The 16,833-nt window shown below is 39.7% G+C and overlaps 1 protein-coding gene and 1 long non-coding RNA gene across 4 annotated transcripts in view; one reads left to right on the top strand and one right to left on the bottom strand.

Annotated features, from left to right (window-relative positions):
* The window catches only part of LOC117216343, a 109,694-nt gene that overhangs the window by 70,531 nt on the left and 22,330 nt on the right, over positions 1 to 16,833 (top strand). The gene's annotated exons all lie outside the window — the stretch shown is intronic.
* Positions 1 to 16,833, bottom strand: part of LOC117216346 — an 81,964-nt gene that overhangs the window by 51,315 nt on the left and 13,816 nt on the right. The gene's annotated exons all lie outside the window — the stretch shown is intronic.

Genomic DNA, 16,833 nt, shown 5'->3' with positions numbered 1-16,833 from the left:
AGGAAGAAATTTGACCCTGCGGTGCGTATTTTTACAGCCCAGCACAACGGCGAGTATCATGGAAAAACCATGCTCTTTTTAACGTCGCGTATTAATTCCTCGCTACGAGCAATATGTAAATTAAAAATCGCGTTACAACAGGGGAGAGAACGAATTTTCGCTGGTTTAAAGCCGCTCTAGGATAACGAGAATTACCAGGTAGTTTACCCAGAGAACTGTCTTCTTTCGCCGTGCAAAGGAAGACGATTTGCATGATTTATAAACTGCCAGCATCCCCCGTGAGTCTGCAACGTTGAAAACGGGTAAGCTACCCCGTAGCCAAGGTCAACGAAAATTCGCAATTCCGGCCAACAAAAGGATCTCGCCCTGATTCCGACGATTCTCCTACATACATGCATGTCGTTATGGTAATTCTGATCTTCCATGGTGTCCGAGTGCGAGTCGAATTTTCAGGGAGACATAGCACAATGCGAAGGTCCTCACCTCTTCGCAGATTTTATCATCGGCAATGGTTTTTATAAGAATAGAAAATGATAGTATACTGGGATACTTTCGGATAATAATAATAATAAAAATCGTCATGTGGCTTGAAAATGCGATTCGCTTGTAATATTTATTGAGATAAACGAAAAAGGTTATAATTTCGGTATTTGTTTTCTACGAGATCATTTTACGAACTCTATTACGTTTTCACATCATTTTCTAGCCAATCGTGTTTCTTTTCTCTATAACTACTCTTAACAAATTGTTTAAATTCGAGAAGAAGAATTTTAATATGAAATAGGTAGTTGAAAAAATGACTCTGGAAATAGCCGATAAATCTCAAATTTTGTGTAACAAACAAATAATATTAGCCTAGTTGTTGTGTTTCAATCTCATTAATCTTATTCTACATAACTAACGTTATTAATGATTTTTTTTATTAATATCCAGAAGTTGGACAAAAACGGATATTTAATTCTAAAATCAAACGAGAGATACACAATCTTGATGCGAAGCTGTGTCACGATATACTGAACTTGAAAATCGCTGCTCTCTAAAACACGGCAGATCTAACTTATCGTATTTCTCATTTAAGAGCTTCATATCTAACTATGAAAACGCCAAGTGACGAAAAATACGATCTCGCTCTTAATTGTCCAATTAATTCATGAAAAAGTAGGAGTAAAAAATCTTCTCGACGCCTCGCAGTAGTTGATCGCGAATAAGCAGGTGAACTTAGGACATCGAGTAGACGATTCGGCGAAGAAACGAAGTTATAAACGAAGCCGGTGTGGCTCGAATAAAAATCAAGGGTCGTAGGTGGTTACGAGGTCCCCGTGGTGGAAACCCTGGATGAAAACTCGATCAACGTCGCCATGGGTTTGGCGTGTTACAGTGTTACAGAGGGGCTGAGGGGGATGAAAGTCGTTCGATGGACGAAGGGTGTCCAGCAACGCGATTTCTTCTCCCCTAGACGGTCATACTACATCCAGACGTCGTCGTGGATATCGTAGCTTTCGAACAGATGAGGACCTATTGGGAGAGGAAGGTTAGACACGACCGTGGGTTGATTTCAAATGATCCTGGATTTCCAAGGGTGAATAAAAAAAGGAAGACTGTCCACCGGAAAGTGAAATGAATTTCTCGCGGCAAACCATCGTTTTTTCTTTTCTTCTTTTCCTTTCTTTCCCTTTCTCCATTATGTTCGTGCAGTCTTTCTCTGTTTTCGTTGTTTCCAAGAAGGATGCTTTAGCGGTTGAATTTTATATGACGCGATCGAACGAAGCATAAGAAAGAGAAGAAGGAAGATTCAACCCCGTTGTGGAAGGGGTGGTAAGCAGAGGAGGAAAAATCCCAAGGGAATGAGAATTTCAATGCGGATCGTAGTCGTGGATGATGATCGATCTTTCTCGGTGGTTGGCTATCAGGAAGGCAGAGCTTCAAAGTGCTTTGACCGCTCCCTTCGTTCCATGGATTTCCCTTCTTTGGACAGACTGGATGCCACCACCGATGCTCTTACTGAACGAATAGGTAAGGAGGAAATTTGTTAAAGGGAAACGAGATTTGATAGTCCTGCTTGAGGACCTTTCATTTCTTCGCTCCCCACATCGCGCTACGAACACTTCTTCTATTTGCTCGAACTAGGCAGTTAGCGAACTAGAGGCGGAGAATTTGGGAATTTTTTCCCGGTAACGGCGTGAATTTCCACTGAAACGCCGTGCTTATCGACGTCGATCGATTCTCGTTTAGCTTTTACCATCGGAATCGCGGCTTTTGAGGGTGTTGCGGTTCCCCAGCTCCGGTGTCAATTTGTGAAAATGGAATTTTCTTCCATTCCAAGTGACGTATATTTATGAATTCATCCACCATTAACTCTAACAATTTTTAGATATTCTCTCTAAGGTATATTCATAACTACGAGTCCAAGTCGAAGAGATTTTTGTTATCTGGGAAAGACTATGCATTCGAACTTTTTCAATACTATCCATAATAGTTTATAATAGAACACATATAATAAATGTTCCTTGTTATAGAGAACATACACACTGTCGACCATAAATAAAAGAACAGTTGCTCGATATATTTATTGAAAATTTCTAACGAATTTTGCTTGATTCGCTATTTTATTTCATAAGGTACGTGTAATTAAATTAAGTAACAGAGTTCTAATGAAATAACAAAAAGATAAAAGCAATGGAAAGTATTGGTATCGTATCAAATATCAGAAAGTACCTTAATATTCATATCTGGCAATATATTTGGTTGTTCGAAAAGTTTCTTTCGCTTTATAAGGAAATAATATATTAGTTGAAAGAATTATGCACGAACATAATAATAGAAATATAACGAAATGAATCATACCTAATTCAATAAAATAATATAAAACAAAAATTGTTGTTCATCTGTTATCATCTTATGAAACGAAAGAAACTTTTGGGACAACCTGATATGTACACGTTAATTCTTCGCACAGAAAGGGTTAATAATTGAATCCGTATTCTAGCCCTTCAAAAAATCAATAGCACAATTTCACTATGAATTTGTCCAAGTGTCATCTCGTTCGAGTAGCCGCGAACAATAACGCGATGAAAAAATTTAACGGTAAAAGTTGTGTAATTCGAAGCAAGTGTCGCTGCGCCATATGAAAAGGAAGTCGGTGGTTCATCGATCTTTCTCGCGGTTGGTATCAGGACGGCATACCACGGAGGTGCTTCTGGCTTTTGCCTTTGTTGGCTCTTCATCGGATCCTTTCTTCGGGCCGTGTCGGAAGCAGCTGGTTTTGAAATATCCAATGTAGTGGCGAGATCTCTCTTTTCAATACACGGTCCAACAGCAGTGCCGACGAGTTTACCACTTGCAGAGAGTAGAGGCCAAGCCCCAGGTATGCGGACTGGGTATTCGGTACAAAAGTAGTTTTTCCAAGGCCCGTTTGGCCGGCATCGAAGTTTCAAATGAGTTTCCTTTGAAATTTAACTCCCGCTCTCCCGTCAGTGTGAAAGTACATCGACCGACACTTTATCCCCGATCTACACGTGTCTGTAGGAAAAGTCAGGTCGAACGGGTCGAATGCAAAATTGAAACTTCACTCACGATTTGCGCTTGATGAGGAAAACCGGGGGGAAAACCTCGATAGATAGAAGGCAACCGTTTCCTCTCCGCGAAGTTGTTCCATATACTCGCTGAGTTTGGGAATTTTACGAGTTCCCATGTGAATTTGCGCACGTACGTATTCCAAAAGTCGCAACAAATCAAACTAGGTTTCCAGGGGAAACAACCAACTATTGGGATGTTTTCTGAAAAAGTTATTTCTGTGAACATTACACAGAAAAAACGCGACGAATTTATTTTTGTTGATTTTTCAACTGCAACGCTATTTGACAGCTGGAACTGAAGATTTCAATATATTTGGCGTTGACGAGTATTTATGAAATTCATCGACAGCATATTACACAACACTGAATTATTCTGAGTTGTGACATATACAAATTGTTTTTATCATAATGGAAAATTTGTTGTTTTAAAAAATGTTTCGGCTACTTGACAACTCTTCCATGTTTATTTGTATCCTGTTAAATTGCGATGCGAACTTGAAGTGTCATCAGTTATCGAGTAATACTTGAGAAACTTTGAGGAAATTCTTAGCTGTGATTGTTAAGTGCATAACGTCGAACGAAATAAGATCACGACAGCAAGGAATTAAAGAGACAGAAAACGGAGTTGAGAATGGAGGTGGAATAGCCAGAAACGAATACCCTGAGTCAACGGATTCTGCTTGCAGATGATCCTGGTATTCAGCCTGCGGAAAATTATTGGATAATCCTCTTTCACCATAATAATATGGTACAAACGATGAAACCCAGATATATTTCATAACTTCCACCAGTTTTCTTTATTCTTCTCTGGTTTATGAACTTCCATCGTATTAACCAACCAGAAGTGCAATAATAATTGTAAAATTGAAGTAACTGGACACATTTCTTAGTCATCACATTTGTTAAAGCGTAACGCACAATATATCCGCTATCGAGAAAGTTACGAACTTTTCGAACAACCTAATAATGAAACACAATATCATTTCCTTTTATTGACATTTTTTTCACAAAAATCAATCACGAGAGATCGATTTAACCGCGAAACATTCTCTCGCAGAACATTATATTCTCTGAATTAATTTAACCCTTGAAAGGAAACTTTAAACCCTTTCGTTCAGCAATCACCCTTTTGCCAGAGGAAAAAGTTTTTAATTGAAAATTCAGAAGTTGCAGATTAAAGTTGTGCTTTCGAACGCATCCAGAGAAACAGAGGATAGGTGAATGGGTGGAGGATAGATGACTGAACGTGTATAAAAGTTCGCAACACTGCTCCTCGAAAGCGAAACAAATAATAATAGACCAACGTAATCATCTTTCTGGATCGCGACCGGTTCTCGATGAAACTCGATACCGCGTTCAGCGTCAAAGTAGCTTCACCAAGTGCTGAATTACACGTACCGAATAGGATAGTATACTAAGCCGAGTTCGAAGCCCTGCTTAAATTTGAAACGAAAGTGGAACGGAGTTTGTCCTAAGTCAGGTTTAGTGGACTTAGCCGAGGGAATTTCGTCAGTGATAATTAATGCTGGATCTTAGAAGAGATCCTCAACTACGAAGATGCAAGTGAATAGCAAATGACAAACATTTTGCAAACGGGCGTACGTTGCCTGGTCGATTTTTTCACCCTATCGATGATTCCTTTTCGAAACTACAATCACTTCTCTCTGATGAATTTTATTTTTCGTTGCTCGTTCCACTACTAAATTAACTACCCGCTGGTTTATGTGAAACGCGACAATTACGCGGGAAATTGGGATGCCTAATGAAAAAGATACGCCTGTGACAGAATCAATATTCCGAGTTTTATTTCATTTTACGTGCAGCAGCGAGCCATCGAAATTAGTAATCAACAAGTTACCAGTGATAAAACAGCGGCTGCTGTTTACAACGTTGTTAATGCACCTGTTTGGATACCGATGATTGATCGTAATTGATACTGACATTCGATATTACGTGATCATTTTTGATTGAATATAATGTCCGTGGGTTATGAAATGGAAGATATTCATTATTCATATTATTGCTGGATGACGTAATGCTGGACGTAGGTAGCACCGTGAAAAAGGTCGAAGACGTAAACGGAGAGAAATAAAGAAAGAGAGAAAGGAGTTGAAAGAAAAAGAAAGGATAACGAATCATAGAGCAAAGAGAAAGAAAGGAAAAAATTGGGCCTGTTATTTCGAAGCTAGAATATTCGGCTCTTTCAACGTCACAGGATGGAATCATCAGCTTTTCGGTATTGTGGAAAACGTCATCGATAGACCGGATGTCCACCTACCGGCCGGGACAGAAAAATTGTAGCCTATTTCCAGCGAAAACGTTGAAAGCGTATAAAATAAAAATTCATAGGCGGACCGACGGATATTCCATCTCTCTGGTCGACACGCAATTTTCATCCTCTAGCGTGTCGATTGTGTTCCCATTGTGAAAAGCGTCTCTCACCGCAGAACCGAACGTAAATATTACCCTCATTACTCAAAAAATACTGGCGAAACCCGGCTCGTATCAACGTTCGACCACTTCGTTTCGCTGATTAATGACAACGGAGATTCTTCCACAACTATATCGACCAGTTGCTGGTTCGAATTTCGTTTCGTTGTTAACGAAAAACCTGGATAACTGGCGCTCTTAACGTCGATCCTCTGTTTGCCCCACATTTTTACGTAAAACAGGATGAAAAAAAAAAATAGAGTAGAGAATCCAGAGAGATGACTCTTCGAATTTACGACAACTGCGTTGCATCCAACCGTTGGCCAGAGTTGGTCGAAATTCGACATCCACGCATTCGTGGATTTGCTCAGCGGAGCAATCAGGCGACAACCTTTCATTCTTTTCCCCAGATCGTACAATTTGCAACGCGGGAAAATAAGCCCGGACACGTTACATCTCGCTCGAATGACGTTCTGCCGTGTAAACCGTTTTCATCGTTTCTTTCCCTATTTTTCATTTCACCAAGTTCACGTGGTTTTATATTTCTCTTTACCTCGAATGACTTTGAATCAATAATCGATATCTGTTTGATACACGACAGGAAGAAACAAAGAAATTATTCCTTCTGTGGAAAATGAAAATGAGAATTAGATTACTCAAGATAATTAGAGAATTGCTTTTCTTGTATCAGATTAACTGTTATAACCATTTCTTGTGACTATGAACTTTTTAATGATATAAATCTAGGATCATTTTGCTTCTATTCACTTGATCGAAGCGAACCAGTATAACAGAAGAATTTATGTGAAGAACGTGATAAGTTACATTGTCACATTACATATGTAATTTAGTGGTTAAAATTAAAATTAAATTTGCGAAGAGCTCACTCGATACTTGATCATCATTGAAAAAGAAAATATCATCTTCCGATATCTTAACTATTGAGTGAGGGGACAATTCTAAACATGTCAAAGTGGGTCGTCATTATAAATGACCGACAAAGTAAGCACGCGTAGAAATCGCTGCATAAGTTTCCTGGTTGCTTTCCAATCGATCGAGGACGGTTACGCGAGAATTCCTATTTGTCAGGGGTCATTATCTGGCGAAGAAAAAAGAGGAAATTATCGGTTAGCCGAAATAATGAGTCCCAGGAAGAAAATGTGGTTCTTTTTCCAGGTATTTTCGCGGTCTCGATAGAAAGGAGGGGAAATGAATAAGTAGCAGCTGACTAACATCATCTGTTTCTACTGAAATTGGTTTCAACTTACAAGTACCTTCGCGTGACAAGAGAATAAAAACTTAACATGCACTTGTGTGTAATCTCAGATTAAATCTATCATAATTGAATAGCAGACTATGAAGATTTTAAAATGCGATTAATTTTAGTAATTAAACGTCCTGAATGTTGATAATTAATTTAGAAATATCTCGACTTTATGAAAGCTCTTTATTTTTTCGAGCAAGATATTAAACGAGTTAAACTTCCTCGAAGCTATAAAGGTATATAAAATATACGCAAGTGTATGTAGGCAATATACTACGTAAAAGTGAGTTAAGAGTGTCCTCGGTGGTTATTTAAAACATCCTTATCAAGGAGATGATAATTTTGGGAAATATCGCACGAAACAACAGAAGGAGAACTCAGTGGCTACGATGGCTGACTAGGACGTTCCACTACTACTGCGTCTGGTCGTCGGTTTCGTCGTGGACCATAGTTACTGTGTCAGCATATTCGCGCGAAATACAACTGACGAAATAGTAATAACGTAGAACAGCAAGAGACGGTTGTAAAAGCTGCGAGATTCGGCTTTTGACAATCGTATTATTCGCATAAATGCACCGCATAACAATCTCGCGTGTTCCCATGGCAATGTCAAACAACAAAATATCGTTGTTATGAAAGAGCCATGCGTTACAAAAGCCGTGCGAAAGGGTGACTATTCCAAATTCTCGTATGCAATTGAATCCGAAACATTTTTCCACCTCCCTTCATTCTGATGCAATTTCATTTGTTCAAAGACAGATAGTTTGTAAAACAGTTAAACAGAATAGAATGAAACACAATAATAAAAATTGCAGGGATTTTTCAACGAAAAAAGAAGAGAGAATATTTTGTTTGCTATCCTCGTGGCGATTGTCAAGGGGTGGCGTAATGTTGACAAGACAGAAGGGAGCAGAAACTCGAAAAGTGACAAGGAAACGTTGAAAAAAGGAAATGGGAGGCGAAGTGGCTTGAAAGTGGGCTCATCAGTATGCAAAATGCAAGAGTCGCGAGGGTGCACGCATAGCCCCTTGTGCCCTCCATTTACCCGACAGGCAGCCATACTACTTCGCTGTTCAACCACCTAAACTCCTCGGAAACCATGGTTGCTACACAGCTAACTTGTTCTCCTGCCGAGCTCACACAGGTTCCTTTCATTTCACGCCTTTTCCATGCATTGATTGCGCGGTGAATACGTAATTGCATTTAGAATTGAATTTTCACGCTATTTTTTCTCCTCCAATATAACAAATTACTGTAGCTCGTGAAAATATTTACGCGCCTGTAGAAACCTTTTGCAAATATATAATCATATAATGTTTGTAACAAATATCTCGTAACTTTTATATACATTTTTAAACTGGTCTTAAATTTTACCAACGTAATCATGACAATCGTGTTTCATTAGAGAATCAATGAAATTTTAAAATATTTTATGTTTATAAAAATTTCCTATAGTATGTATCATATACATGCATCAAATACATTCATGAGCGACTATATAGAAGATATCATATATAATATAAGAAAACGTAATGGGTGATGTTCAACTTCTGCGTAAAACAAATACAAAGAAAATATACATTTCCAAGAACATTTCGCATAACACTTTCCTTCATGGTTCGTCGAAACATATGTCTGACAATTACAATCCACTTCTACTGCACGCACTTCGTTTTACTGCTACTTTCATGTTCCGAGCTTCGGGCAAATTACGGTTACGACACTTCTTTTTTCTATTTCCTTCCCTTTCGTTTCTTCATTGTAGCGTCTTTCCCTTTTCCTTCTATCATCGCGTATCGACGCGATCCCACTGACGCGTTGGCAAGGCGTCTTTGATGTCCTAATGAAGTTAGTTCTCTAACTACGTCGACAGTTAGGTTGCCTTCTCTTTTTCCTTCCTTTCGTTGCGTTTACCGAATCTGCACTCTCTTTACGAGCAAGGTGAGAAAGATGCGTTCTTTTCTTCATCGCGTTCACAGAGGTTTCTTCTTTCGCAACTGAATCGCACTGACGAGCGCGTGGCCCTTTTATTTATCAAGTACTGCACGATACACCTTTTATATTCTAGCCACGAGGCAAAAGGTGGAAAAAATGAATAAAGGAAAGGCGGCAAGACGAAGAAATAGATCTGCGTTGGTATAATTATGTAGCCTCGTTTGTTGCAGACGCATTAGCCTCTGTTTAGACTCGTGAATTATGAAATCGCGAGCGTGCCGGCCTCTTGAAAAATTAATACACGCCTTAAGGAGGAGTAGTGCGGCGAGATTGCGCCGCGCGGATGATAAATTCATGGCCTAGATGCGAGCGTTACTCCGCGGCTAGGATAATTCTCACGAAATGGAGCGCTTTCTGGAGAAGGAAACGGAATGTCAGCGATGACGATGACGATAATTCGAGCCGCTTTCAAACTTCAGCCGTGACTCGGATGAAAACGTAATTTATCGTAAATTCTTCTTTTTTCCTCGTAACGTCTTCTCCGCACGCTCTGAATAACTCCGAGCTTTCCAAACACGGAATTCCCCGTTTATTTTTCTGGAATTTCAAACGTGAATTTCACGAGACGATAATCCACTGGCAACTTACACAGCGAAATCCAATTGATTGCACACAACGAAAGGCGAGAATGTATCCTCGGTTTGTCAGAATATTGACGTAGCTAGGAAAAGTAAATTTTCCTGCATATATAGGTTTGGAATTGTAAATGCTTCAAGTAAAAAAATATCGATTATATACTGATACATTTGAAGATTAAAGAACGTTTTAGTTTTACGATTAAGCTAGTAATTTTTGGGTTTTGAGACCTTTTAGTAAAATACTGACCATACGTATCCATTACTATTACTGGGAACAGTACATCATTTCTATTTTGAACTTATCACTATTTATAGCTTATCATATATGTTAAATCGCGTTTGCTAAATAATATGACTGGGTTCGATGATTAGAACAATCCTATCATTAAATGTTATGGCTGGTTGCGTGTATGCAAATGGTCTGCCAGTTCTATGATCCTCGTGTATTTTAATTACCTTCGATCACGTGGACGCGTGTTCGTATTTCTACCTTTGATTTTATGACCAACTCGAAGCAACTCGTCGATGTCTTATCTTTTTGAGATCAGAAAACGGAGAAATCTTTATCGAAGATCGAAACTCAGCTGTCAGTTTGATCTTTTTTGAGACCTATTGTAGATACAATATTTTGTTTTATTGTACTTAAATATATTGTTCTATTGTAATTAGACAGAAAATCTTCATGCACGAGTTGAAATCATCTTGGGCCCTTAGAAATTCGTCGAATGATTTTTATTGTATTTTTCAATCTACATAGATACGTGGTTTTGATTTTGTTTAATTAGAAGAAAAATCTTTGTCGAGGACTAAAAACATCATTATTTTCTCAGAAAGTTGTTGAATGATTTTTACAGGATTTGTAAACTTAGATAAGTAAGTTGGGTTTGCTTCAGTCAGAGAAATTAATATGTAGCGTTTCTTGATAATCTTTGAAATCTCCTCGAGCGATTTCGAGTTGAGCAGGATATCAGAAGCGCGTGGTTAATCGAACGGCATTATCGTCTAGGCCAAAGCAACGTGTAACGCAAGAAAGGTAATCGATAAAAGCTCAGTGACCCGGGAACCTTGTTGGTCACCGATTAGTTTAGGTTAGTCGGAGTCAGGTATATGCCGCGCCCACGTTTCTCATCAATGGCTTCGATGTGTTCGTTAAAAAATTGAAGCTAACCAGATAACAACAACCTTCTTCGTTCCATCGAATCGACGTTTTAATCAACTTCTCATACCACTCGATTCGCGTTAATCAAATCTTCCTTTTTTCCTTTTTAACCGATCGTTAATTTCCCAAGTGAAAAATTGCAACGATATATTCATAAAGACAAAATTTTCACGAGAAATTAATAAATGAAGGAGTTTGATTTATGCAAATCACGTAAAACTGAGAGAGCGAATTCTCTTTTCTCCGTGAACGGCCAAGTTATAATCGATACGACGAGTTAATTATTCGACCTTCGACGATTTCGAAAGCGTCGTGGTTGTCGAAAGCTGGAAAAAATCACGGACGAGCAGCGCTAGCCGGTTCGCGTAATCCGCTTTGACGGATAGACGGGCTGTGTATGTCGTTTTTCGCGTCGGCGATGCAATTTTTTTCACGGACGATATTCGACTTTTCTCGATAAACGAAATCGGATTAAAAAACGGACGGCAAGCATTTTCGTATTGGTCGACGCAAAAAATTATGCACTTCTTTCTCTGTGCTGCCACTATGTTTAAACACAGTGGCAGGCATTATTTTATTCGACTTATGATAAATTTTATTGATTTCATTTTATAGAAGATTATTTTTAAAAACAGAATTCACATCGATACACACACGAAACAGAATGCCTCTTTCACTTTGTTAAAATTGGAAATTGTTATTCGTCCAGTGATCGAATGGCTTCCAGATAAACGATGTCGATAGTTGAATTATTTTTAAATGAAAATTTATGACGTAAATTATTTTCATATGGAAATTTTTAATCAAGTAGGACCACCTGAATCGATACATATTTCTTTGCAATTATATCACGATATTTGGTAATAAATGTTGCTTCCAGATAAACGCTATCGATAAATATAAATTATTCTGAATAAAAATTTTTCATATCAATCAGTGATGTGTCTTTGTTCATTCGAATCAGTATATGTCTTCTTAATTGTATTTCAATTTTCCCCAAACTCAATGTTTTCCTCCATTATATATAATTCTTTGATAGAGCAATTAACAAACTAAAACTTACACTTGGTAACTATTTTCATAGGAAGAAAGACGCGTTTCGCGAAATTATCTGGCTGGCTTTTATTCGTCGAAAAGTTTCAGCGAAGCGTAAAACCAAAGCAGAATCGACTCGGTTCGATTCAAAAGTGTGGATAATGGCTGGCATAGTCCAAAAGGAAGTCGACGAGCGCAATTCTTATCGTTTCTTACGACCGACAAAAAGAGAATAAATAATTTAACCAAAGAACAGCGATTCGTTTGTACGATTCGATGGTTCATCGTGAAGCGCCAAAGCTCATCGAACGTTTTTGCTACTTCGGCTCTTTTCCTCAACTTTCAGTTTCGACTTTGGCAATTGGAGCCGAAAGGAAGTTACACTTTATTCATCGAGCCACTTCCTTGTCTGTTTCTAACAGGAAGATCGAGGTGTTCCGGTGTTGGGACGCGTGCGAAAGCATGAACGCCAATGAATTGCATTTAACGACACCTCGTTACTTTTTCAATCTCCCCTCGTAAACGAATACAGAACCTTAACACAGAGGTAAATTAAAGGAAGAAAGTAAATCGAAATAGTTCGCGCACGAACAACGTTTGTTCTAGAATTGCCGGGATCGAGTCTTCACGCAGATTAAACCCGGAGATTATTACTTCAGAGTCAACAATCTCTGAAGTCACAGGGACCCGGTTAACTACATTCACACTGTACTAACTATAAACCTAACTTTCTTGAAAACGTAGTCTTCCAACAAATTCTATTCACAGTACGATCACCTCCTCGGATTTTCTACCACCTGTTACAATACAGGCTACGCCATACAAGCAAAATCTATCGAGCTTTCCGGATCCGCGATTTCATTCATCTCCAGCGGACACGAATTTTCGAAAACCACTTTCAAAGTCCGCAGCTTGATCAATTCAAGCTCCTGTGAACTATCTTACTATGCTTCTTCAACTTTGTATTAATCTCTGAATCTTCTGAATCTTGAATCTTCCGGATAAAGAAAATGTGACGAGAGCTGTAAATCACAGAGTAATAAATTTCAATCGAACTCTGGTCGCTGAGTTTGTTAATCAAGCGAAGGAAAATCGAAACCTGATCGTTGCAAAACATAGATGCACAGTTTCTTCTCTCTTAGTTTCACCCCGACAGTTACACTTCTTTAAATTCATTGACACGCTCCATCAAAAATATAATCGATAGGATATCTAAGTAATCATCTGTAGAATATCACTATCGACCGATCAGAATTGAACTAAACTTTGACAAGATCTCGAACATTTAAACAGATTCTTATCAGATTTCAGATTCGAAGATTTCAGATACGATCTCAGGCCCAAAGACTCATTTTGACACAGTTGTCGGAGCACAAGATCGTATTATATAAACGTATAAATAAAAACACTAAAAACTTAAACATCGCTCATTCGATGAAACTTTGCCGACGTAGTTTCGAGCAAATGGAACTCTATTTCGTAATCATACCGCGGCGGAATTCTTATCCCGGAGGAAGGTTCATTTTGACGCAAAGAGAACGGACGTTACACAGTTGAAGCGACGCTTGAAATTGTTGCAAGCAGTGCTGAAAATTTCCAGGTCGATCTCGCGGCGACGCGGAAACGTGGTCTAATTTAAGAAACATTCGAGCAGAGGGAATCGTGTCGGTGGCACGGTCGATCTGCCGAGCCAAACGTAGGGTCGCTCGGTGTTGCCTGAATGGTGGCCATAAGGTAGCTCTTTCCTCGAGGAGAAGCGCCAGGAACGAGCAGAGAGGCTCGTAAGGTTGCGATGAAACGGCTTGGTAGGAGTTGCATTTTTATCCGGCCCTGGTCTGTGTCGACGTAGCAGATGAAAGCGGTTATGCCGGCTCCGTATATTGCCTCGTCCTTTTGTCTCCCCGCCAGCCGCGCGAGCAAACACCAACCCCTTCGCCAGCCACGGTTTTTCCATCTTTTGCTCTCTTCGTGCCGCGACCTCAAAGCCAGTTCTATTTCTGGTGCCATCCGACTCGTATACTCGAGTAAACTGGCATACGACCAAATGCCGTGATACACCGAGCCCCTGCCACGCCGTACATTCTTCTCACCCCCTAACGTTATGACCCACCGCTCACATTCCGCCTTCCCACCCCACATCGTGGACCATTACGCTCTGCCGTGTGCTGCTTACGTTATTATTGTATAAATCAGCCGCACGCGGCGCTGAATTTTCTTCTCGTTATGTACAAAGCCGATTTCCAGCAGACCTGCGCGGCCTGCATCGATTTACCTTCGACGTCTGCCTGAACAATTTTGAGCATGGATTTCTGAAATGGTTGTTTTCTTGGGTTTGTCGTTGTGGAGAGAAGATTGAAATTAAATAGCAGACACGAAGATACTACAGGCTCGCGAAGGTATACATGAAACATTTTGAAGTTACGCTAACTTTGTTACTATTAGGTCGTCCGAAAAGTTTCTTTCGTTTTATAAGGAAATAATGGATGCACAACATTTTCCGTTTTATATTATTTCGTCGAATTACGTATGATCCATTTTGTTCCATCAAACTAAAGATCACAACGTTCGACAGATTAGGTTTCATGTTTGTATAAAGATGCGTTGTTGTAAAAGGCGTGTCTGTAAAAGAAAGACACTTTCCGGACAACCTAATACTACTTAATCGACTACCATCATCGTATTGATGAATACCGAAAACAATTTGGAAAATGTATGCAGAAATTACATGATATTAATTGGAAACGTTCAGATTGTTCTTCAATTTCACCAATATAATCATTCGTGCTTTACTTTCACAGCGATTTCACAGCGATGAACCATTGAAAACAGGTCTTACAGCGTCGAAAACCGTGTGTCCATCGGACTTTGCATCCCTCGAGACTTCAAGCGTTCCTAACAACATTGTAGTATCTGACTTGGAAATAAACTTCGATGAATATACATGTTACCGATTCACCAGATTGCATCTGTATCTTATCACCACGTTATTGTTTGAAAAAAGATTCCCATAGTAGGATACCGTGGAAGAAGGTGCATAAAAAGCATATCGGAAGCGTTACGGTTTTCCCAGCGTCGATTTAATTACCGATTAATCCCAGCTTCTTTTGTTCTTCTCGCTGAATAATATCTACGCTCGTCCGGCGAGCATGGTTGATGCTCGTATCGCCACGGTTGTTTTAATAACGGCGATAAATCTACGGCTGGCTGAATGTATCCGAGGCAGGGACTAGTACCTCTTTTTGTCATCGGTGGATTATTGCGTCCCACCGTCTCGCGACGAAACGTCGCGGACCGGGTTCGATTCCGTTGCCTGGATATTACGACATTATTAAAAATCGCCAGGCCACGCGCAGAACGATCGCAATTTAGATTCTTCGTCTTCCATGCCATTTCGACCGTTCTTTTCCTCCTCGTCCCCTTCTCACATTCTTCTCTTTCCCTTGTCCCAAAACAAATCATTCAGACCGATCGTTTATCCTCTCACATTCTCGCGAAACGACCAATGGGAAAATGGCAACTGGATGCAGATCGGAAATGACTGCAGCCCGATAACCGGATATCTAATATCCCACCGTTTGCCCCGTCCAACGTTGAGAAATACGAGCGATCGGATAAGCAGTGTTCACTGACCATACTCGGTCGTTACCACGAGCCACTGTCGTTCCGTCTTCGACGTCGTTTCATTTTCTTCTTTTCGTCCTTTAAGGCTCTCGGGCTACTTGTCTTCAAGATCGTGAAAAATATTAATTGCAACGAATATGTTCGATCGTTGCCACGTTATCGAATCGTTATCGCTTCACCCTTCTTCTCTTGGCCCTATGAAGCTTTATACCTTTTTATCATCAAGATCGTGAAAGATATTATCTGTAACGAACGTACTTGATCGTTATTACGAACTATCGTCGAGTTATCGGATAAGCTCAGCATTTTCTGATCATACCCGATCGTTACCACGATGTTTTTAAGTTCAGTTGCTTGAAAATTGTGAAAAACATTAAGTATAACGAGCATACTTCTTAGTCGTAATTATAATATTAAGTCTATTCAACGAAGTATTATCGAATGTTTAGGCAATATTCGCTGATCATATTCAATCTTCAAAGACTTTAAGCTCAAGATCGTGTCTACAAGGTCGTGAGAAATATTAATTGTAAGCAGCGTATTCGACAGCTGCCATGAACGTTGACATTTCACCCTCTCCCTTTGGCCCTTTAAACTTCGTGCCGTCAAAATCGCGCGAAATATTAATCGCACCGAGAGGAAAGGCTGGCGCAGCTTTCTGAAGCATCCTCGGTACTAGAGGTGTGCTACTTGTCGTCAAGGGTCGCAGAAACTTTTGCTCATAACAAGACGAACGAAAATGCGAAAGGGAATGGATAATCAGAAGGAATTATATAGAGACTACTTTGCATCCTTCCATCGTGATTTTCGCGTCTTTTCGGTACATCAACTAGCCCGAGCACCGTGCATCATTGAGGCGTTGTTATTTGTCGAATTAAGTCGTTTTTCAGCGAACTACGAATATTCAACATCTACCCAATGAGCTTCTCATGAAGCTGAAAACGCCATCGCGTTCGAAGCGTCGAATTGGAAGAAACGCGGACGGTGATCTTGACGAAGATATATTTGCCAAGCGCAAGTACCTTTGGACCGCTTTAGACCGAACAAGTCGAATTAAGGATCGAATTCTTCACGTGAACGTAGCCGGTGTTCAGGAAGAAAACTCATAAGAATTGATGAACCGAGTTACGGGGAAACTCGTAAGAAATAGTCCGCGAGTTGAGAAACTCGTGAATT

This window comes from Bombus bifarius, unplaced genomic scaffold (genome assembly GCF_011952205.1).
Source record: "Bombus bifarius isolate JDL3187 unplaced genomic scaffold, Bbif_JDL3187 scf7180000010271, whole genome shotgun sequence".
Classification (NCBI taxonomy): domain Eukaryota; kingdom Metazoa; phylum Arthropoda; class Insecta; order Hymenoptera; family Apidae; genus Bombus; species Bombus bifarius.
The sequence above is the reverse complement of the archived record's forward strand: the minus strand, read 5'-3'. Positions and strand labels throughout refer to the sequence as shown.